Source organism: Melopsittacus undulatus, chromosome 6 (genome assembly GCF_012275295.1).
Source record: "Melopsittacus undulatus isolate bMelUnd1 chromosome 6, bMelUnd1.mat.Z, whole genome shotgun sequence".
Taxonomy (NCBI): domain Eukaryota; kingdom Metazoa; phylum Chordata; class Aves; order Psittaciformes; family Psittaculidae; genus Melopsittacus; species Melopsittacus undulatus.
The window spans coordinates 10,204,636-10,229,507 of NC_047532.1; the positions used below are offsets into that span (position 1 = coordinate 10,204,636).

Here is a 24,872-nt window from a genome sequence, read left to right on the forward strand (position 1 = left end):
AATCCCAGCCTGGTTTGGGTTGGAAGGGACCTCAAAACCCATCCAGCTCCAACCCCTGCCACAGGCAGGGACCCCTTCCACTGGAGCAGCTTGCTCAAGCCCCTGTGTCCAACCTGGCCTTGAACACTGCCAGGGATGGGGCAGCCACAGCTTCTCTGGGCACCCTGTGCCAGCACCTCAGCACCCTCACAGGGAAGAGTTCTGCCTAAGAGCTCATCTCAGTCTCCCCTGTTCTGGCAGGTTCAAGCCATTCCCCTTGGCCTGTCCCTACAGGCCCTTGTCCAAAGGGCATTTTCTAACTTCCTTAATAGTTAATATTCACGGATACATATACCACATTAATCACACTCAACTATGTTAACATTAACCATACATTTTCATACTGATAAGGGCAACCATACTTCAGAGCAGAACCCAACACAGTCACTACCAGAAGGAGCAGCTCCTTTCTTCCTGAGGTCACATTCCACTCTCCTCAGTGGTCCCACAGCATCGCCCCTACAGATGGCACAGCGAGTGCTGTGATCAATACGGCACAATACACAAGATACTCTTGACATCCTATGATCCACCAGTACGCAGTGCCATGGGTTAGTGGTGGCCTTGGCAGTTCTGGGGTAATGGTTGGACTTGATGATCTTAAAGGTCTTTCCGGAGTTGATTCTATGGTCCTATGCTATGATTCCATGATTCACTGGCTGCTTTGGCAGAGGTGGCCATGCAGGGCATGGGAGGGACTGGAAGCAGTGGTAGGGTTAAAAATGCAAGCAGAGGAACCCTATAACAGCAGAGGGGGAGAAAAAGAAGAGGTGGACAGGGAGAGAGAAAGAGGCAGAGGAGAAAGATGGAGCACATCAGGATCCTCTTGCTGAGTGCCATCTCCAGGGATTCACATAAACAGTAAACACAAGTTTAGGAGCGATGTGACATGATCTCCCCCTGGCTCTAATGTGAGCGCCCAGCTGACATCAGGAGCACAGCACCTCTGCCAGAAACACTCCTCAACCTTCTCCTGTCACAGCCCTCCATAACCTTCCTGGTACAGCTGATGCACACGGTCACTTACGGAAAGAGTCCCGGAGTTTCTGGATGAGGACTCCTGGAATCCCATCTGACACAGCTTCAACTGTATCGTGTTTCAGTTTATATTTGGGTGTTGCATAACCCAGCCCTTACCCGTAAAACCACAGTCACCACTTCTGGCCCTTTTCTAGAGCCCTACAGGAAACCATTTCAGAGACTGAACAAAGAACTGATCAACAACAGGAGTTTGCTTCAGTGTGCAAGTACTACAGGGTATTTGTGCCTGACTTTTGATCTGGGTGGCAATGGAGCAGGCACTGAGGTGACATTTCATCACAAGACCTGATTTGCTGCCAGTCCATCAGAGGACAGGCTAATGGAGCCCTCCCAAGCAGCACATGGTTCAGCAGTTTCCAATTGCCACTTCGAAGGCTATAATGTACTGAAATATAACCCACTGATGGGCCAGTATTTGCTGTAACTGCATTTGGGGCATTTTTCGCTCTATATTCCTTTCAATCTCTATAAGATGATGGAGCATACAGGAACCCTCATGGAGCATACAGGAACTCTCACTAGAGCAGAGACTTAGCTACCCATTTTTAGCACCATAGAATCCCAGCTTGGTTTGGGTTGGAAGGGGCCTCAAAGTTCACTCAGCTCCAGCCCCTGCCACGGGCAGGGACCCCTTCCACTGGAGCAGCTTGCTCCAAGCCCCTGTGTCCAAACTGGCCTTGAGCACTGCCAGGGATGGGGCAGCCACAGCTTCTGTGGGCACCCTGTGCCAGCGCCTCAGCACCCTCACAGGGAAGAGCTTCTGCCTAAGAGCTCAGCTCAGTCTCTTCTTGAACACTTACCAAGTGACAGGTTTTCGTGTCCTCCTTTCTGGGAGTGGTTCAGGGTAAGAGCAAACGTGAACTTCCTGAATGTGCTCTATGAAGTGTTGCAGATGAGGAGGGCGCTTAATATGACAAGCTCTGGCCCGACACTCACCCTCCAGCCCTGTCTGTGTCTGTCTTCCCTACAGCACAGAGCTGCAGCCCCTCACCGCTGCCCAGGATATCTCTGAGCATGAGGCAATGTTATCTGCAGCGGCAGTTGGTTCCTCTCCCAGCCCACAAACTCACTGTCCACATCCTGTTACCCAAATGCCCCAAGCAAGGAGGGATGGTTGGGCAGAGACCCTTGTCCCGACACTGCAGCAGTGAACAGCGGTGGCTTTACCCTTGACTGACACATGAGATGAACCAAGTAAGGAAACATTTTGAAACTAGATCCAAACACCAAAAGACAAATTGAGTTTTTCGCTCCTGATTCTCTCATGATTCTCACTTGCCACCCTCATCCCCTTTAAATAAATACATCAAGACACAGCACGTCTTGCTTCTGGCAGAAAGTGTAAAGGCTACAGAGTTTTAAGAGCAGGCAAAATCAGGTGAGTCAAACAAGTTGCAGAGGATTTGCAGTTCTCTTTGTTCAATAGACTACTGCAGGTGCCAAATAACGACGTTTTCCATGATGCAGCAGGTTAATAGCATTAACGGGTTTCTATCTGGTGAACAGATCGTCCAATTCAGCAGGTGAGAAACATGAATACAAATATATGCAGATGTATTTAAAAACTCAGCTCTCCTCAAGGCTTAATGATTACATTATGATATTGATGCTGGGCTGCACCCCCAGAGCATGAGCAGCAGCTCAGGGAGGGAATCCTGCCCCTCTGCTGTGCTCTGTGAGACCCCTCCTGCAGCCCTGATCCAGCTCTGGGGCAGCAGCACAAGAGGGACGTGGAGCTGTTGGAGCGAGGCCAGAGGAGGCCATGGAGCTGCTGCGAGGGCTGGAGCAGCTCTGCTCTGGAGCCAGGCTGAGAGAGCTGGGCTGGGGCAGCCTGGACAAGAGAAGGCTCCTGAAGGGGAGAGCTGAGAGCAGCTCCAGTGCCTAAAGGGGCTGCAGGAAAGAAAGCTGGAGACGGGCTTGGGACAAGGGCCTGTAGGGACAGGCCAAGGGGAATGGCTTGAACCTGCCAGAACAGGGGAGACTGAGCTGAGCTCTTAGGCAGAAGCTCTTCCCTGTGAGGGTGCTGAGGCGCTGGCACAGGGTGCCCACAGAAGCTGTGGCTGCCCCATCCCTGGCAGTGCTCAAGGCCAGGTTGGACACAGGGGCTTGGAGCAAGCTGCTCCAGTGGAAGGGGTTCTTGCCTGTGGCTGGAAGTTGGAACTAAACAAGCTTTAAGGTCCCTTCCAACAGAAACCAGGCTGGGATTCTAGGATTCTGTGAAATTATGGACTGACTGCACATCTAAAAGAGTTCATTCCTAATTCTGCATAAAAAATAAATAGTTGTTTCTAATGGTTCATAACTTCACTCATAAACCTTAGGCATGTAGAGTTTAAGACTCAAAGAACCCTCTAATAGTCTCTATTAAAAAGGGTTGCCAAAAAACCTCTGGCAGTGAAGGTTTTAAAGCAAAGCATCCCAGCTGATAGCAGCCTTCCCAGCTTCAGCACAGCGTATCCCATTCCACACGCACAGCCACTTGTTTACAGTGCCAGGAAGGCATCGACTGGGTTATTTACCTTTAATTGCATCCTGGCTGTAAGAAACTGCAGCTCTTTATAATTAGAAACTTCTTCACGACTCGAGGCTGCCCTTCCTACGAGTGCGTTGAGCTCAGCTCCTGCCTTCAGAGCAGCAGTTCATCCCGGACCCAAGGGACAGCACCGAGCCACCAAGTGCCCATTTTCCAGGGATTCCAGTTAATTTAATAAAGAATACTTCACTATCTGAACCAGTTCAGACCTGGGATCCAATCTGTCCATTTCAAAGAGAAATTAATAAGAAGAGTTGCCTTGGAAAGGCTTAAACACTGGATCCGTTCCCAACTCCAGTATGTGCAACGTGGCAACAGGCAGGCACCAAAATGTTCCCAGAACATTTAGCAAACTGATAAAACCCAACAAGACCTGAAGCAGACAAAGCTCATGAGAATCAAAAGGTTAAAACAGAAGTGTGACAGAAGAAAACGCTTCCTAACTCCCAGCAGGGACAGTGAAAGAGACAGTAATGGGCGTAATGGATGAACTCAGCTCCATGATGGCTCTTAGGTGAGATGGGGCTTTGGAATCCTCATGTCCTTGTAAGGGAACACGTAGATGTTTATCCCAGTGCAGGGAAGCCCTGCTTTAGGAAATGCCTGAAAGCACATTCCCAGGCTCCTAACTTGAAAAGTATAGTAAGGGTGCAATTGTAAAATGGGTAGAATTCCCAGTGTGAATCCATAGGACACAATGCCTGTCCCGGAGGTTTTGGGCACATTTGAATGTTTTGCTTATTTTCATATATTCAAAATCATTTACAAAGCCAAAGAAAAGAAAGGAAAGCATGTTCAGATATGGCTCCTACTTAAAAATCATAACAATGTAAATGATGAGTGTTTATCACTCAGAATTCAGCAGAGGACTTTCAGACAACCCATTTTAATGATATAATGTACTGTATTTATGATAGATTATCATAATTGTTGTCATTATTATAGATGACAGAAAAGATTAAGAAGAGAAGAGAAGAGAGATGCTCTGGTTAATCATGTGAATGACAGATTATTACTTTGTGAGCAGTGTAGATATCATTGATGTTTACTGAAGGCTGCATTTACCTTTCTCAGCCCTTGACTACTAATGACTAAGAGCTCGTATCTCAGCAGGCTGGCAGAAACCCCCCCTGCAGCCCTGATCCAGCTCTGGGGCATCAGCACAAGAGGGACGTGGAGCTGGATGAGCTTTAAGGTCCCTTCCAAGCCAAACCAGGCTGGGATTCTGTGATACTGAAAGAGTTACTTGGAGACAGGCAGCTCTCTGCTCATTTGCAAGCGGTGTCTGTGCCATCTGCAGTGTCCCTGCCGAGCTCCAGCCCTGGTTCATGGCTCTCCCAGTGCCCGTCGCAGCTGCATTGTGCTGGGGAGTAAACCAAGAGCCCTTCACCCTTACTCCCACCTCCCTTTGCACACTGCAGGGAGGCTGCAGCATAGCTGCAGGTGTGGGAAATGTGAGAGGGGGCAGCTAGAGTTACTGGTTGAACTGGAGCCCCAGAAATATGATGGGGAGTGGGGAACAGGGCAGGCTCGTCCATTTGTTCAGGGAATTGCTCAAGAACATACTGGCTCCTCCTGTTCCACGGGTGCTGGGGCTCTGTGCCTTTCTTAGCACATCTGCACTTATCTTTGCAAAAGATATAATTAGTTTCATTGCATACAATGAAATGCTGGGGAGGAGGGAAGTGCATCAATCCTGCTGTCGTTCCCATGATTTTAGATTGCTCTGTCATTCCAGCCCCGCAGTCCAGCAGACTGGGAGTGCACAAGTGTCCATAAACCTACAAGAGGGAACATGTTAGTACTCTGGTAGCGTTGCCAGCACGTGTGGTGTTGGGTAGGTTTGCTGGGTACATCTTGCTTTCGGATGATACCTTCTTTTAGGTACATGTCTAGATTCTTTGCTGGGAACGTAGTTGGAAATCTGCTTCCCAAATACTGGAAAACATAGAGGGCACCTATAAAGGAAACCTGGGCATCCAGGATACAGGGTTTTTGCAGTGCCTGCAGTTTGTAAATGGTGCTATCAGACCTGGACATTTCCATCGCAGGTTTTACAAGGATCACTGTAGTTGTCCTTTGCCCCTTTGATTTGCATTCCTGTGGGTTTTCAAGCCCATCTCCAGACCATTTTCACAACTCTATTTGTCGGATCTGTTAGAACAGTGGTTTGATTTAAGGAAATAGCTCTCTCCTCACAGGTAGTCATGAATACAGAATACATTAAACAAATAAATCCTTTGGTGTCAGTTATTCACTCGGCATTGTCAAGGATAAATATGTAAACATGTCCACACGATCTGTAAGTAACCACAGATACATTAGGGAAGGCAAAGGGTAAATGGCTGACAGCCTGCACAAGGCCCTCTCCTATCAAGTTTTGGCATGTCCTTGGTTGATAAACCTGTTTTCCTGAACATGCCCCCGGGTTTTAGAGGGATGCCAGACACTGGCTGCTGATGATTGCAGGGCAGGTAGCAAATCTCACTCTCAAGTTAAAATAGCCACATGTTCTTGTTGAAGGGAATGGGAGCTCCTACTGTGACCTTTAGCTAAGCCATGAGCACATGGGTACCTGGTTAAATCACACAGGCCACCCTGCCTTTTTTGTGTCCTTCTCCTCTCTTTTTCTCTCCTCTTAACATCCAAAATTTTCTCTCCTCTAACATCTCTCCTCTAACAACCAAAATTTAAAACCAGGTGAGTTCAGCTGGTGACTCAGTCTTCTGTGGAGCACATGGTGTGAGGATCCCAGAAGGGCTCTGTAGAATGGTTTGTGTTGGAAGAGACCTCAAAGCTCCTCCAGCTCCAACCCCTGCCATGGGCAGGGACCCCTTCCACTGGAGCATCTTGCTCCAAGCCCCTGTGTCCAACCTGGCCTTGAGCACTGCCAGGGATGAGGCAGCCACAGCTTCTCTGGGCACCCTGTGCCAGCGCCTCAGCACCCTCACAGGGAAGAGCTTCTGCCTAAGAGCTCAGCTCAGTCTCCCCTGTTCTGGCAGCTTCAAGCCATTCCCCTTGGCCTGTCCCTACAGGCCCTTGTCCCAAGCCCCTCTCCAGGTTTCTTTCCTGCAGCCCCTTTAGGCACTGGGAGCTGCTCTCAGCTCTCCCCTTCAGGAGCCTTCTCTTGTCCAGGCTGCCCCAGCCCAGCTCTCTCAGCCTGGCTCCAGAGCAGAGCTGCTCCAGCCCTCGCAGCAGCTCCATGGCCTCCTCTGGCCTCGCTCCAACAGCTCCACGTCCCTTTTTTTGCACAAAGCCATTTCAGAAACGTGGACTTTTCCATCCCCAGCACTAACAGAGATGTGGTAAGAGAGAGCAGGGTAGTGAAACCCCCACAAAGAGCAATGATGGGATTAACGGGCAAAGCCAATGCTAGAGGTACACTGAAGAGGTGGCACTGGAAGGGATCCAGCTGTGGGGGAGCACAGACAAAACCTTAAGAGAGGCTCCAAAGCAGCAGAAACAATGGAGTCTGTGTTCAGAGATGACAGAGGAAGATAGAGACCAAAAAAATGAAGTGAAAGCTTTCTACTGCTAATTGCGAAAAATGCCAGGAAATGAGCGAGATGCTGCTGCCAGGAATAACGCCTGAGAGGCTGAAATTGCTGCCGGGAGCATCTGACAACCACAGGCAGAGCCCGGCCAAGGGTCTGGGGGCTGTTTGCTTCGGGGGTTCTGTTTTCCCAACAACAAGGAGCAGAAGGGATGAGCTCTTCTGATGCACTGCTGAGGAGTCCGGCTTCACACGCTCCCTAATGAGAGACAGGTCCTTTCTGGGATACACCATTCCAGCTGCCCAGAAAGGCTGCTGGGAAAACTCAGTTCCTATTAAAAAGGCTCCAACACTGCTGAAGATGCCAAGGCAGTGATTAAAACAGCACCTGCCAAGAACATCAGGGACATATCCAGGTCCAAACGGGATGACTCCAAGGAGCCAGCAGAGATGCCTCACAGGGACTGGGGAGAGGAATACGAGAGGGAGACAGAAACCCCTCCCGCCTGTAGGGAATGACACAAACCCAAATGGCTTCACATCCCCATGCGGCAGCTTCCCAAGAAGGAAGAAGGCACAGCTCAGTTCAGCACTGAGGCTTCCAGTGACGGAAGGAATGCCTGCAGCGTGACTCGGCCGCGATGCGAGGAGCCCGAGCTGCCTGCTCCTCGCTCCATGGCTGTAGTAGCAGTGATGTTTCTGAGTCAAGAGTCGAGGCACTGGCTGCTCATCAGCTGCGGTGTAACCTGAGCAAACCAGAGCAGCAGCAATACCAGCCTGCAGAAATGTCACTGGCTGGGGGGTTCAGCTGGGCTATCTTTAGCCATCTACAAGTTAATCACCTAAGCTCCCGCAGCCAGTGGAAAGTGGCTGTGGGACCTCCGAGGGGTGATCCTGGTCTATTCTCGGCACCACGGCGGTGATGGGCTGAATCACCCTCCGGAGGTGCCTGGCATCCTCCATCAGCTACAGAAGGCAGCTCTCTATCCCGGTCTCAGAGCTGGCTGGCAGGGACCTTCAGAGGTCATCAGCACCAGCCTGGCACCCCCAGCAGGACTGGCCCCAGTAATCGCCAACACAACACTGGCGTGATGCTCCAGGAGCTGCAGGGCACCATCAGCCACCAGCTGGACATGCAGCTTCATCACCACCCTTAGAGACTGGCAGTGCAGCAGTATCCAACCCTGCCAACAGGCTGTCTGTCCTGCCAATGCTGCTTCAGCTTCCACACGGGAATGCTGTGGGAAATGGTGCCAAAGTGCTTATGGTATATGCACCCGCAGTGTCTGCACAGCCAGGCCAGCCCCCTAGTCCTGGCAGGAGGAGGTTGGAGCATTCATCTGCCATTCCCAATCTACTTTCCTGTCCTTCATGTGTTTGGAAATAGACTCCAGTGGACACTCTCAGTGACCTCTCCAGTCACCGAGAGTCTGAGTAGTCCATAGTTCCCCAGATCCCCTTTGCCTTTCCCAAACATGGACCTTTTTCCTGTTGTCACAGACATTCCCAAGCACCACAGTGTTTCATGAATGACACACACTGACCTTACAGTCACGTCAGCCAGTGTCTCTAGCCTGAATCCTGTCCAATGCCATGGACCTGAACACATCCACCTCCTTTACATCACCCTTAGCCTGCTTCTCTCTTACTGTCCTCCATCCCTCTCCTTCCTAAGCAGGCTGGGAGGTGCCAGGGCCCAGGCAAAGACTGTCTGTAAACACTGAGATAAAAAAGGCACTGAGTACTTTGGCTTTCTATGTACCAGACGTCACCAGGCTGCTTCCACCATAAATTAACATCTTCTCTGACGCTTCTTCCCCTACCTCATTGGAGTCCCTTCATTAGTCACAGCTCCACCAGGCTTTGGTCTGCCCTACTTCACCTCTCATACCCAAAGAGCACTTGTACATCCCTCCTTTGTTACCAGTCCTTCTCACTTTTGGCCTGCTCTTTTTGCACTGACTCGCCAAGAAGCTCCTTGCTTCACCCAGTTGGCTTCTGCTGAAATTCCTGATCTTCCTGCACAACAGGATGGTTTGCTCCCCAGCTCACAAGATGTTTCCTTCAAAACCCAGCCACTACTAAAGATGGGTCTGTAATTTTTAGGTGGCTGAGGGCAGGTGAAATTAATCTTGTGACAGTGATGGAGCGTTGAGCCCAAGCAGCAAATGGAAGCCCTGGGCAAACAGAAGAGCTTCTGCGGAGCCCTAGTGCTGGGCAGCCTGTTCCCCTGAGCTTTCCTTTGACCCCAATTCCTGCTTCCCTCCCCAAGGTGAGCAGCAGGGGATACGTCACGGGGGCCCAACCACGGTTCTGAGGCGAAGATGAAACATTTCAAGGAGCCTCATGGCAAGAGGTCAGCCTGGAGCAAGAGCCAAGCCCTGATGGAGCCAGGTAAGGCAGAACTGGACAAACCTGCAGGAGTGCTGATTGTACCCACCAGTGGCTGGGGTGCAGCACCAGCCAGGGCAAGAGAACCAGGTCACTGCAGACCCGCACTGAGTAGACACTACCTGTTAGCAGTGACCAGGCAGGTGCTGAAGCAATTGGTGTGAGTCCGGGGATTGTGGTTTATTATCGTGGCTGCTGGAGAAGTCACTGGATTTTGCTAGGCTTTGTGGCCATCACTGCGGGTGCCCACAAGCAGCACTTACCAGAGAACCTGGGAATGGTTTGTGTTGGAAGGGACCTTAAAGCCCCTCCAGCTCCAGCTCCTGCCACAGGCAGGGACCCCTTCCACTGGAGCAGCTTGCTCCAAGCCCCTGTGTCCAACCTGGCCTTGAACACTGCCAGGGATGGGGCAGCCACAGCTTCTCTGGGCACCCTGTGCCAGCGCCTCAGCACCCTCACAGGGAAGAGCTTCTGCCTAAGAGCTCAGCTCAGTCTCCCCTCTGGCAGGTTAAAGCCATTCCCCTTGGCCTGTCCTTACAGTGTAAAGATTAAAGATCAAGATTCCCAAACACTGCACCTTTTGCATGACAATGAGTTGCAAAACCAAGGAGTAATCACCAAGAACACCTTAATGTGTCTAATAGGAGCCTAGGAAGCTTCCCAGAGAGATAATTTCTGATCTGAAGATAAGCCTAAAGGTTTAATCTGAAATGCTAATGAGTGAGGAAAACTGGAGCAGCTCTGCAGAAGGCTTTAGATTGGAGATACCACCTCATCCTGGAGGGGAATGGAGTTTTACCACAGGGCAGTTCCCACCTCAGCAGTGTCCTTCCTCCCCAGCAGCCACAGGAGTGAACAATACAGTGTCACTGCCACAAATCAGAAGGGTAAGTGACAGTGCTTTTATGGTGCCAAATGGAAGTAACAAAATGCAGGAAGCATCTTGTCAGATGTCACTTAGCAGCGATATCACAGGGGAATCTGGGAACGGGATTTGCCTGCATAGTAGGAATTCCTCAGTCCACAGAGAGGGAGAAGCAGAAATGGCAAGAGGGATAGAATCTAATCTTGGCCTGTGGAAGGAACGGGAAAGATTGTTCAGTTCCAACTTTATCTTGGGGAGCAAACACACACTTTGGCACGTTATCATTTTACTGACCGGGCTTGATTCCTGTTGCCCTGTAGGACTCCTGCCTTAATCACGAGACAGGAGGGAAAACACAGGGCAAGGGAGACCTCTCCTCACAAGGCCTGAAAAACTGAGTAGAGAAAACTGGCGATGTACTTAAAAGAAAGCCCTTCAAGGAGAACACTGAAAACGATTTATCAGATGATGCTTTGTATGGGAATAAACACAGACCTCAAACACGTTTCTGAAGACAGATCACAGTTACCATGGTCATGATGAGTCTTTAAATGAAGTGAATCCCTATCACTCCTCTTTACTCAACTGAAAGTGTGTTTGGGATACACTCAACTTTACTCTCACTGCTCCACAGAGCACAGTGGAAACAGCCCAGAGAGCTGGGGATGGAGGTGACCACTGGTTCTAATAGGCTGCAGAAAGAAGCCTTCAGCCCAGACCAGACCTAGCTGAGTGCAGGTATTAAAACCCCAATCCCAATTTCCTGCTAATCATGGGGTGCCCAGATTGCGGTTTTGTTTTCCTGGCTAAACAAGGGAAGGTTGGATCAGAGTTAAGATGTTGTGTGAGCAGAAATGTTTTCTTCCTGAGCACATGGCCTGCATGTGAATGCAGGAGTGTGAGAAAGCCACTGAAAAGGCAGGATATGATTATGAAATGACTTTGGATTTACCTGTGCCATCTATTATCTCCCTTGATACATGTGGGCAGGCTCGCAGAGGGCTGGTAAGCTTACACGTGCAGGGAAACCAACTCGGATCCTGGAAGCAGCAGCACTGTGCTAAGGAGACACTCCACCTAGGAGTAATTAGCACTGCCTTTCAACAGCATTAATTAGGTGGGGCACCATCCTGGGCTGTTGTGGCGAGACAGCTTCCGGCTCTGGAGCTGGCTCATCCACAGCTGGGCTGAGGACTGCTGCTCTGCGCTACCTGGTGCCATGCTCTGATGTGTGTGTACTGGAGCAGGGACCTTGGCCCACGGCTGAGCCCACTGCCTCCCTCGCCTGAGCTGTCCCCATGCATGCTCAGGAGCTCAGGTTAGATATAAAGGAAGAAGCTCTTCCCTGTGAGGGTGCTGAGGCGCTGGCACAGGGTGCCCAGGGAAGCTGTGATTCGATGTATCTGTGCAAAACTGAGAACTTCTCCTTGAGAAACCACGAGCTGACTTTCACAACAGGCCTAAGACAAGGAAGGAACGATCTAGACAGACCACAGCAACGATTTTAATTCAACAAGATGGGAAAAACCCAAACTGAACCATGAAAGATGCGAGGGACCATTCGTTCTCTGTTTCACTGCTTCATAGGAGTTTTGTAAGCCACAAACAAAAAGGTCTGCAGTGGGATCCGCCAAAGAATTCAACGCTACTTTCACTCACATACCCATCTATAGATGTTAAATCAGGTTTTAAGACTGGTTAACCTGGAGATAATAAATATCCTGTCAGGAATTAAAGCACTTTGACTGCGGTGAAACAAATCCTGGAGTAGGGAATGGAAAAGGAACCTCTGCAATGAATCCTGGCAGCAAAAAGCACAGTGCTGATTTACCTGAAAGGCTCCACTTGGCCACAGGCATCAGATACAAAGACAAAGTTTATGAATAATCCATAACTTTTTGTGAGGAAAATTACTCAGAAATTCTAAATGAGGGTCAGAATAGGGCAACCAGCAGGGAACAGGCTCTTGGTAACATGTTAGACGTGCCTGAATCAGTTTCCTTCACTCCTGGAAGGATTTGGGATCAACACAAAATTGTCCTTCACCTCCTCTCCATTTAATTTCCTGAAGGTCTTCAATATAAAAGTTAAGAATGTGGCTCCTGGAAGCATCCCAACCGTAATTCACTGGAATTCTTTAAGACACAAACCAACCTTTGTGCCCTGATCTCAGGCTTGCAATGACTGGGCATAGAGTCCTGGTTGCCAGCCACCATGCCAGCCATTTAAATGATATTAATTAGTGAGTATAATTAAAAGCATAAATAAATATAATGTGGGGTTCTTTTTTTCATGTCTAAATGTAATTTTTTGAAAGCATTATCCTTTAGGATGGAAACTTGAAAAACTGCTTTAGTTTGGAATTTTAATCTGGATTCCTACGACAGGTACTTTACGCACCCAAAGGGTAATGTCTGCCTCGCTGATTTACCTTAGTTGAACTTTCTGTCCTTATTTTGCCCCAGAAAAGAAAGGAAGAAGCTGTCACCCTGCAGCTGAACCCCAGAGCCATCAGGTACTCAGCACGTTGCAGAAAACGGCCTGTTTCGCCAGATTTACTTTTCAGGTGATACTCTGAGTAAGCCCTATCGCCTGATCTGCAACTGCACAGAGCTGCACCGTGGGTAGGCAGAGCATTGCTCACTGCAGCTTGTGGGTCGGGTACAGAGTGGGACCAGCAGAAATAGCATGAACCAGCTGAAAGAACACGCAATGAAAAAAGATGTTTCTTCATCTGTGCTCCTCCTGCTTGTGAAAACATGGAATGTTCTGGAGGTTGAGCTAATGCCCTTTACATTGCTCTGTGGTGGCACCCTGGGATGTACAGAGTCACCTTTTGCTCAACCAAACACGGGAACATCTGGAGTGAGCCTCAAGTCCCAAACCTAAAGACCTTTAGACCTGCAGCAGCTGAGAACAGAGCCCAGATATTCTCTGTGCCAATCACCTGTATTAATCCACCCTTGTGAACCACCTCAGCTGGTGGAGCAGTGACTCAGTGTGCTCCCTGTTTACTACTGCACGTAAGGCCTGTTAGAATAAGCTGTTTAAAATCACAGAGTAAGTCCCATGGGTAAGAGGGTGGGGAGGAAGAGGGAGATGTCAGTATCCTACAAACCAGTATCATTTGTTTTGACAGCTTTTAATATTCCATATTAATCCTTTCACGTGCTGGTCTCCACTGTGCCTCTGTGTCACCTTCAGGCTGAGGCCATCACGCCCTGGGCACCAGCTTTAACTATTCTATGATTCCATGTGTTTGGGACATGGGTCAGAACTGGACCATATTTCCCCAGACCGTGCCAGGGACACAGCAACAGGTTAATACTTGCTTATCCATAATCAGAAATAGATAAAACAGAACATGAGACAATAATTTATGCATTTTTTCCTTACATCTGGATCATTTTAGGCAGAAGGTGATTAAATCTGGAGGCCTGAGTCCTGTACAACTACTCTCCTCAAACCTAGGCTCTCAGTCCTATGCCAGATCAGGCTGTTAACACCAGAGCTGAGCAGTCAGAGATGCCTTCAAGGGACAGAGGGAGAATAAACTTGACCCCAGCAATGGAAATGCCAGGCAGACTTGGAAGTGTAAGCACCTGTAGCCAGCACAGGTAAGAACATCCTTTCACTCCCAAAATACATTTAATTAAGGCCCTCAAAATATACTTCTTTAAGCACCTCAAACCGAGTTCAAGGAAATCAAAATGCCAGCTACATTACAGGCACCTTTATTAAGAATCCCAGTTAAAATATCAGATTAAATGGCCGTGGAAATGGAAACGTTCCCCACTGAAGGTCAAACACGGGCTGGCTGCCGCAGATGATTCCAGTGGTTACTGTTTAATGCTTCAAGTTTTATGCTCAGAATTTCTGCCATTTAGCAGCATACTAAAGGCAGATTGTGTGAGTCTTGGCCCCATCACTGCTTCTCCAAAATCATTAATTCTGTGGAATAAGTTGGGTGAAATTCATGCAATTTCTGTGAAGCATCGGACTCGAAGCTGCACATGACTTCCACTCCGGGCAGTTTGCAGTCAGAGCCGTTCTAGCAGCATGTTAAACTGACCACATTTGGCCGTGGTACAAAGGCAGGCTCAGAATGAGCAGCTGCTGCTGAAAAATGTGCTGCGAGCATCATCCCTCCTTGGGTTTCATTTTCGCGTTGCTGATCTATAACGTGCGAGTAACAGAGTTTTGGCTTTTACCTACGGAGCCCGTTCCCACTGGAGGTGGATGGAAACACTGCAGTTTCACACCATGGAGCTGAAACTCAGGAAGCTGCAACCAGTGACATTTCAGTAACAGGAATTTTGGGAAATACCCTGCCCAAAGAGCTTGAATTGAGATGAAGGCCCAGCATTCATATTTGAGTAGGATCTGGATGCGGACCACATCCCATAAAGTACTACTGCTAAACCAGAAAACACTCACCCTGGAAACTTGTATCTGGATTTCTCTTCTTCAAGAAGGATCTCAGGGAAGAAAGGGAGGGAAACATTTCACAACTGGCAAATTCTAGCAAGATCTGCTAGTGACAAACCCTCACTTGTGTTTGCTAACCTGTGAGTGAGTAAACATGGAATTTTGCCCATGGATTGGCCCCACACTAGGCTCATCTCATTGGAGCAGACGGTTATACCATGTCCTCTAAAGCAGCAGATCCAAATATCCTGTGCTCAAGTTGGTAACAGCAGGATCACCATTTCAGGTCTCTTTGGATAAAGCCAGAGAGAGAAGGAGGAAGGAAGGGAGGGAAAAAGGCAGGCAGGGAGGGAAGGAGCAGGAAGACAGGCTGCCTTTTCCACTTGTTGGAACAGCACTCTGGGTTTCCAGAGAACACAATTGCTCCGTGTCCTGCTTTTGTCAACTTAATATATGGCATTTAAAGAAAAATACACTGCTTGTAAAATGTGACATTTTAGACTCAGTTTGGTATTAAGTGCTAAGCTCCTAAGCCCAAGTGAGGTGTGAAAGGCCTAACTGGATTCAACTCATTTTAAGGGAAAACATGGAGGTGTCTGGAACATGCTGGAAGGGCCCTGGCAAGCTGGACCCAAAGCCCTGCTCCCAGTGCTGGGATCCTGAAACCTTTTAGGTACAGCACAAAAATGTCTGTTAAAGAGATCTTTAGCAGAGTGTGGAGGTGTGGTAGAAGGTTTTCATAGGCACAGATGTTTAATTTCCTCTTGGAAAGGTGTATTTATGACAGCAGGAGATTTATACCAGAATATCTACATTAGAAAGCATAGCTCTTCTAAAATTCCATCTAACTACAGAAGTAGTTAGTACTGAGTAATGGCTCCTACGTAAGTATTTAGTACTGAACAATGGCTCCTAGTGAACAACACAAGCCAGTGTCTAACCTTGGGTCAGCCCCTGCTCCTGTTCTGGTTGGTAACAGGCTGTTTGCCTCTGGCTTTCAGCAGGCAAAGGACTGAATACAAAATCAAAAGCCAGTCACTGCCAAATCAAGACCATGCTGGATTTTGGAGGCTTTTCTCTCGGTTGTGGGTTTTTTCTTGGTTTTTTACATTCTGAATTGCTAAAATTATGTCAATCAACGACACCCTAAAATATGAAAGCATCTTCCACAGGGACAGGCTTACTTAGATGGTGTTTAAAGTCTACTGCTTAAAACACGTCAATCTTTGCAAGCATCCACGTTTTGCCAGTGAGCTGAGTTAACTTCAGAACCTGGCATGTTTTATTAATAACCATAAATAATTAACAGTTGTTTCCTCCCTGTCAAAAAAGTATTGCAATTATACACTACTTGAGGCTGTCATTTAGACACTTCTCACAGAGAAAACACTATTACAATAAAGTGTTTCATTAAGCAGTAGCGCAACATTTGTTACCGGTTGCACAATGCCATTATGCTCACAGTAATAAGCATTCCATGCTTCCCTACAGAAATCTTTTGAGTCAATCAGGAGATGAACAGATACCAGGAACAAAACCAGAACATTACTGGGGAACTGGAACATTGGAGAAGGTCAATATGCTCGTTGTTGAGGATCACCGCTGGGAATTGGTGAGTCTAAACCGTATCTCAAAATGGATGCAATTCCCTCATGGAACAGAGGAAAAAATGCATTAGCAATCCTCTACTTCTGCTTTTAATTCTAGATATTGATTTTAAAAGCTCTTAAAGTTTTATTAATCTTTATAACTGTTATCCTATAATTGAAGAGTTAACTTTGGTGGGCAAAACATCTACCCTAGAGAGTATGATCCTAGAGGATCACTGTCCTAGAGAGGACAATGATCAAATTTCATGTGTACATCAGATTCTGTCCATCAAGGCCAGTGCTTTACCCTCTGTACATGCCCCCATAAACCAGAATCAAACACTGCTCCCACCACCACTAAGAAATACAAAAGAGTCAGTGGAGTTCCTGCCCAGCCACGCACCGAACGATTCAGCCACTGACAGTCGAAACACAACAGCCAGAAACAGGTTTTAAAACACAACAAGAAAGCAACTTACACTTGGAATCAGATCCCGCCGGAGGACAAAGCTGGGAGCATTGGGACTGCCCAAGGCCAGGCTGGAGGCTCTGGGATCTGTGCGGTGCATTCCCCTTGGGAAGTCTCCGCACAGAGCCTGGGATGCAGCCCCTCACAGTGCCATGGCCAGCTGTGTCCGGGACACAATGCTGCAGCACCGAGCTTGACCTCGGGGGAGGAAGGAGAAACTTATATATAGCTGCTGCAGGGATGAGCTGATGGGTGCTTTCAGGAGCCCGGTTCAGCTCCCACTGGCTGCAAAAGGCTGATGACATGGAAGTTGAAGGGGCTCAAATCAGTGGGACAATGAAGAACCCTATTCACCACGAAGGCATGCACAAACTGTGCCCCATGACCTAAAAAAAAAAAGGAATAACTTGGGCTGCCAGAAGTTTGGTTTGGGTGTTTTTTGTTTGGTTTGGGTTGGGTTTTTCCTCAGCTCTCGTACACATTTCTCAAACTCATATGGAAGTGATTCAGTCCACTGAAGGCTGCGCTGTCAAAATCTCACCCACAGCAACTATTATCATTCTATACAGAAAACAAAAGAAACACAGATTTTATCAACTCTGATATTAGCAATGGCAAAGTCTTATTGTCTTCGCAGAGGCCTTAAGCAATCCAGTACAAATGGGAACTGAATAAAGCAATACAGGCTTTCAGGGCTTGACCTGCACTAAAAGAGTTCAGCTAATGGGCATGCAACGAGAACATGCCACTATGAAGATGTCTCCATTGCCACCTTGGGTATGCAGTTGCCTGGGTCATTCAGAAAGAATCCATCCATCCCAGAGAAGCCCTTTCCAGAACCTGTGCCTGGTATTCTCCTGCGTAGCCAATGTGGTGTCACCAGTGAAACGACCACCTCAACCAAAAAAAACCCCAAACAAGAGTGGTTTGGTTCCTCAGCTGTTCTTCAGGAACCCGCTGCTGCTGTTGATTACAACATACCTGCTTATCTTGTCAAAGGAAAGATACTCCTTCCACCTGGGTGAGGTTGCCATCTATATATATCCTTAGGTTCTCAGCCTGCAGCCCCTTTGGAGCCTTTGTCTGACAGCCAGAGCCATTCCTGACACTGGGCAAGGAGACCTGCACAGCCCAGAGCTGCCTTCAGCAATGGACAGGATGGCAGCTCCGGGAGGCAGGGATCTGCCTGGCCATGGGCATGAATGGATGCCTTGGCCAGCCCGGCTCAGGAATACAGCAGGACAGTGTGAGTGCACACAGGGAGTCCCGCTGGCACGGCGGCTGCAGAGGGCAGCTGGGCCCCAGGGAGGAGTGACAGGCTCCTGATGGCAACAGCACGTGTAGCATCTTCATGTGACATCCACAGGTGGGGCGGAGGGGAAAACAGTTTTTATGCGTTGCTATGGAGTCATGATTAGCTTGTATGTCTTCAGAGCCTGCCGAGGAGAAATGAAGGCTATTTTCTTATATAGATGTCATGAAATCAATCCTTGCAGAATTTCTGGAGTCAAAGGCTAAACAGGTTTGCCTGAATACCTTCTGTCACTTGAGACACAGATAAATCTAGCTGGGAGACCTAAAACCAGTGTCACTTTTCAGCTGGTTGCAAAACCCCTACTCTTTTAGTCTCATTTGGAGTTGTTTATGCACACAGCAACACAACAGGAGCGTGTTAAATAAAAAGCAGCAATTATCTTCACACAAAATGGGGCTCAGAAAATGAAGCAAAATAAAAAACCCACCCTAACCCAAAGCCTTATTGCAAAGCACAGGGAGACTTCAGAGGAAACTTTTCCCTTCTTCTCTCCAAATGCTAAAAGCAAACCTGATGTTCTTCTTTTAAAATGTGTCTGCCTCTAGGTCTTTGGCACAGGTTTGCTGATGGGAGGGCCGGCAATCTATTTAATGACTGCATTGACGTCAATAGCATAACTGAAATACTTACTAAGATGCATGAGTCCAACTCGCAGGGGGGGTGTGTGCGCAGCAGGCGCAACACGCGAAACGGACTCGCTGCTGGAATGAACTACCCCCAAAGAGCAGGAGCTGCCTCGGGATGGCCCAGTGCTGCCTGGAGCTCGGGTTAGGGCTGCTAACCCAGCAGAGCACTCCCAAAGCTCACCTTGAAGCACAGCTCGGATTTTTGCAGCAGGAAGGGTTGCTTCAGCATCCAACAGCCTTCGTTTTGCTGTCATGTCATGAAGCTGCTCATCTACCTGATTTCCTTTTGTTCTGCTTAGCTTCTAAGCAATCTGCATCAGTTCAGCACTGCGTCCTCTAAAATTAGGATTTGTAGGTAACAATATTTACAGGTAAGTGTCCACACCACTGAATACATTGTGCATGAGCAGTTACTTCCAAGCTCAGCTATTTGGTAACAACACTCCAGTGAAAAGCCTGAAACCCAACGTATTCATTTGTATAACACTTCTCAAAAGCAAAGGGGCACATCTTCAGGCAAACGCACAACAGACCAAGAGTATTTCAAAATGAATCCTCTATTTCATCTATGCCCAGAGCCATTCTCTGCACACGAAGCAGAGGAAGTATGGTGCAAGAGCATCAGCTCCATCCTAATTGCTTGGGATATACAGGTATTTATAATCAAGAGCTGACTTTCAGAACCCCAGCCTGGTTTGGGTTGGAAGGGACCTTAAAGCCCATCCAGCTCCAACCCCTGCCACAGGCAGGGACCCCTTCCACTGGAGCATCTTGCTCCAAGCCCCTGTGTCCAACCTGGCCTTGAACACTGGCAGGGATGGGGCAGCCACAGCTTCTCTGGGCACCCTGTGCCAGCGCCTCAGCACCGGATGCAGGATTGATGCACAAGGCTCCTGAATAAAGTGTTGGGACTCAACATGGGCACCAGCATTACCCAGTGGTTTGTTTATGCTCTATACAAATGTTCGTGCACGAGTCTGTGTGCATCTTACACCCACATAAGAAATGAAAGAGCCCAAGTTTGGAGTTCGTGTAAAGGCATGCGAGAAGTGCAGACAAACGTGCAGATGTACAGGAAAGCAGAGGCTAAGGCACAAGCAAGAAAACCACCAATCTTTCACTCCCATCCCCAGGGAGGAATTTTAATCAAGCTTTAACCCCATGAGCCCTGAAAAGCCAGTGTGTGACATATCCCAAAGCACTACACCCCCAAAGCCTTGGGTTGCAGAGCACAGCAGCTCTGTTACATGGCTGGGGACACAGTTAATTCTGAGGACAGGCCAGAATTGTTCAGTGTTGAAAGTATCCAAGGAGCATGTGGTTGAGAAACGTTTCTGCAGATCCCTCACATCTCCAGGAAGAGTTTGACACTGCTCCCTGACACAGTGCTGTGCTCCTGTCCCCATCGCTCACAGTTAGGAGCTGTTGCCTATCAAATGAACTGCAGAGGGAAAATGCTGTCCCTCTGGGTATTGGTCTGGCAGGAAGGTGGCATTTCTGCCCCTGCTCCCAGAGTCACAGACTGGGCTGGTTGGAAGGGACCTTAAAGCTCACTCACTGCCAGGGATGGGGCAGCCACAGCTTCTCTGGGCACCCTGTGCCAGCACCTCAGCACCCTCCCAGAGAAGAGCTTCTGCCTAAGAGCTCAGCTCAGTCTCCCCTGTTCTGGCAGCTTCAAGCCATTCCCCTTGGCCTGGCCCTACAGGCCCTTGTCCCAAGCCCCTCTCCAGCTTTCCTGCAGCCCCTTTAGGCACTGGAGCTGCTCTCAGCTCTCCCCTTCAGGAGCCTTCTCTTGTCCAGGCTGCCCCAGCCCAGCTCTCTCAGCCTGGCTCCAGAGCAGAGCTGCTCCAGCCCTCGCAGCAGCTCCATGGCCTCCTCTGGCCTCACTCCAACAGCTCCACATCCCTCTTGTGCTGCTGCCCCAGAGCCGGATCAGGGCTGCAGGGGGGGTCTCCCCAGAGCACAGCAGAGGGGCAGGATCCCCTCCCTGAGCTGCTGCTCACGCTCTGGGGTGCACCCAGTATTCACCCAGAGAGGCTTCTCACTCTCTGTGTCACACCTGTACAGTGCTTTCTCCACAGCCTCTGTGATGGCACGGGAGTGGGATCATTGACCCAGGGCCCCTTTTACACAGGCACTGCAAAAGTATGGGTATGGCAGAAGGAGCCTGCACTAGTCAGGACACACACCAAGACAAGGTACACAAGCAGTGTGGAGCACTGAGGGAGACACTGATCCTGGGAATCTAAGCAAACAGCACTGATCCTGTTCTGAGCTGAGAGAAAGAATGTTGGTAAAATATGAGCAAAACACAAAAGATACAAAAAGGACGGAGAAAAGATTGTACCAAGATGGGTGGAAGAAAGAGAGGCTCAGGCTGAATGTGGCAGCCAGAGACAAAAGATTTAATTCAGAGAGAATTAGGGCCAGTGGAGTAAATAAATACGGAGGAAGGAACAAAGCTAAACAGGAACTGCCAGATGAGTCCAAGATTTTATTAGCTGAATCAAGTGGGTAGGAACTAAAGACCTTCCACTGATGCCAAGGGAGCAGAGAGCTGAACTGAGAGAAGGTACTGATGGATGCACTGAGCCCCAGGTTGAGTAAAGGTCAATGAAAGCAACTGTCAGAGGCCACACTTAGAAACAAAGAAAGCAATGTCACTGACATCTGTGTGACACCATGTGCAAGGGTGCTCATGTCATCATTTCTGTAACTCCAGAGGAAGCAACTGGGTAGCATTAATTTATGATCCTAGAATCAACCAGGTTGGAAAATCCCTTCAAGCTCATCCAGCCCAACCATTCCCAGCACTGCCAAGGCCACCCCTAACCCATGGCACTGAGGCCTCGTCTCCACGCTGTGTGAACACTTGCAGGGCCGGTGCCTGCAGCCCTGCCCTGGGCAGCCTGTTCCAATGCCTGAGCACCCTCTGAGCAAGGAATTGTTCCTCAGCTCCATCTAAACCTGCCCTGGTGCAGCTTGAGGCCGTTTCCTCTTGTCCCATCCCTTGTTCCTTGGGAGCAGAGCCCAGCCCCTCCTGGCTCCATCCTCCTGTCAGGCACTTGGAGGGAGCCATCAGGTCCCCCCTGAGCCTTCTCTTCTCCACACTGAACCCCCCAGGTCCCTCAGCCCTTCCCCATCTCTCCTGTGCTCCAGGCCCTGCACCAGCTCCATTCCCTTCTCTGTGCTCCAAAACCTCATGGTCTGAAGTATCCCCATCATCCTTCCCAGGGGGCAGAGGACAGGAGCTCAGTCAGGGTTTATGGCTTTGTAGTTCCATGTCATGGTTTCTCGGCTAGTTCACAAAAGCAATTCTGTGCATTCCTGTGATCTGCAGTTACAACAAAACAACAGGAAAAATCTGCCACATTTACCGAAGCCGATACCAAGGGCAAAACACAGGATGTTCAATACACACTCCCCTTCCTTTTATGGCTCTGCTGGTAAGGTTAAGAAAACTCTGAAATTCACAGTGACATCAGTGTGGGCTCTGAGAGCAGTTTGGGCCACAAGAAACCTGGCCAGACTTTTCCATACATTGAAGAAAATGAAAGCAAAGCAGAACATCATCATTCCAGCACAGCTCATTCCCTCCACCCTGGGCCTGGGTCCTCAGCTATGCACTTTTCTGGGAGTACAATGGCCACAGATCTGCTCCTCCGACTGACAAACCCTGAAACATCCTAGCTGGAGCAAACAGCTGGCATGTGTTACCTCCAGCACAAAGGCTGGATGTGATTTGCCTCCCTCCAGGGTAATTTGATTAATGTATGCTTGTTTGCTTCAAACCCCGAGTTCTGCACTTTTCGTAACAGGATATAAATCACTCCACTAATGACAAATAGAAGGAGACATATACGAGGTGCTCATACTGATGTCAACTGACGGTGGTAAATCTGTGAATCAATGTGTGACAAGGGAGAGCTAAAATACAATTCCAAGCTTTGCCGGCTGACCCACGTAGAGGATATCAACACGATTCATTTCCAAACATGCTCTTTTATCTGGAGGGATGGAACTCAGCACAGTCCCAAGCAAAACATTGCTGTTTCCTTCTCCAAAACTTTCAGGAAAAACATGCCGTGTCCTTTCAGACACAGGAGCCATTGGCACAGAGTTGGAAGTGTTCCGATAGGAAAAATCTTTCCTTCCTCTCATCATTTCCAAATCAGAAGCCATTCAGGGAAAAAAAAGGCTGTAGAAAAATAAATAATCCCCTAAAAATCTTTGTTCTGCTGCACTGAAATGGAAACTTCCTTAGAAAGTCAATGGCTGTCATTGTTTGCTGCTGTACTGAGGTGAGCTCCAATACACAACGACTGTAAACAGGGAAAGGAAGGCAACCAAATGGATGGAGGGAAGTGCTCTACAGAGTGACTCCAGCCTCCTACAGGAAACAGAGGCTTTGGGAACTGGCGAATGCAGCAGAGTGGGGACACCAAATGCAACAAGTAAATAAGGCCAGAGATCCAGGATGGTTCTGGTTTACATACAGTAAGTAACTGCAGGATAGAGCCATGCTGGTGCCCCTCACCACACCTCTGGTCTCACGTGAGCATGGGGAGCATGTGAGCTGAGGGCACACAACCCATCACAGAAGGGAGCAAGAAGGTGTCTGGGTGCTGACCTCCCCCATGGAGAGCCTGTCCCCTCTCCCAGCTAGGACCCCAAATGCTCTAAACTGCCTGTTCCAGGCTGCTTTCCAGAGCCTGCCTCTGATGGGCAACAGCCACTGGCACCCCCGAGGCCCTCAGTGCAGGGGTGTGATCCTGCAGCCAATGCAACAGCTTGGTCTGGCCAGGAAGGGATTGAGAGACCACATCCTGTGGGAGCTGGTACCATCCATCAGCACAAATAACCTGAAATGGAATTTGACCAAGAACCCCAGGCTCTTTCACAATGCCAGTATTGGCTTCTTTCATGTAGAAAATCACACAATTCCCCACGAATCTCAAATATATCTCTTAGTCTTAGAATCACAGAACGGTTTGGGTTGGAAAGGACCTGAAGATCATCCAGTTCCAACCCCCCTGCCATGGGCAGGGACACCTCACACTAAACCAGGTCACCCAAGGCTCTGTCCAACCTGGCCTTGAACACTGCCAGGGATGGAGCATTCACAACCTCCCTGGGCAACCCATTCCAGTGCCTCACCACCCTCACAGGAAAGAATTTCTTCCTCAGATCCAGTCTAAACCTCCCCTGTTTAAATTTTAACCCATTACCCCTTGTCCTGTCACAACAGTCCCTAATGAATAGTCCCTCCCCAGCATCCCTATAGGCCCCCTTCAGATACTGAAACGCTGCTATGAGGTCTCATCTATGAACTGTCACAATTTACTTCATGTAATGATATCACTCACACTTTTTTGTTTCATTTGAAGACTTCACCCAAAGTCACTTAAGATTCATGGTTAAGAACTCAGTTTACTTGAGGAACACAAATCCAGCCTATGCTTCCTTACTTAACACAAATCCCACAAACCCTGAACTGCAATCTTCTTCCACAGTCACCAAATAAAAGTCTGCGTATGGAAAACTCATCCAGCGTGGCTCATTTCCACATCTGGCCATTCTCTTTTTCCACATCTCAGGTGAGACACGAATATAATTCATTTTAGATCCATTCACCCGTAATTACCAGGACTGAAACATTAAAACCCATGAGTCAGGATCACAAGGCTAAAAATGCTAAAAGTTGGATTCTTCTCAGTGGCTTTGTCTCTTGGAGCTTTGCAGGGAACACAAAACTTGCTCTACAGTTACATGAGTCAGGCCCTTCAGTCAAAAAGGAAGCTCAGATTTTAGTGCATGCCCAGCTTTAGAAGCTTGGGTTTGCTAAAAGGGAACAAGCATCCTCCAGCTCTCATTGGAAATACTGCAGAGAGCTCCCCACAAAGTGTTAACATGCTGAAAGCCATTGTTTCCCCAGAAAACACTGAGAAAATTAACCTACAAATTCCTGGAAGAGAATTCTCTCCTTCTTGTAACTCACACAAACACATCTCAGGAATGCTCATGAAATTTTCCATGGCTTTGTTTTCCACACAGGCCATGGAATCAGAAGTCTTGCTAGAACA

General features: G+C 48.7%; 1 protein-coding gene across 2 annotated transcripts in view; it reads right to left on the reverse strand.

Moving 5' to 3' along the window:
- Window positions 1–24,872, reverse strand: part of PDE4B (phosphodiesterase 4B) — a 191,285-nt gene that overhangs the window by 33,296 nt on the left and 133,117 nt on the right. The window contains exon 1 of one of the 2 annotated variants that reach the window (XM_031050727.2): window positions 16,859–16,877. The exons of the other annotated variant lie outside the window; for it this stretch is intronic. The gene's annotated coding sequence lies outside the window, so the exon portion shown is untranslated. Of the gene's footprint in view, window positions 1–16,858; window positions 16,878–24,872 lie in introns of those variants that run through there. 2 annotated transcript variants of the gene reach the window in all.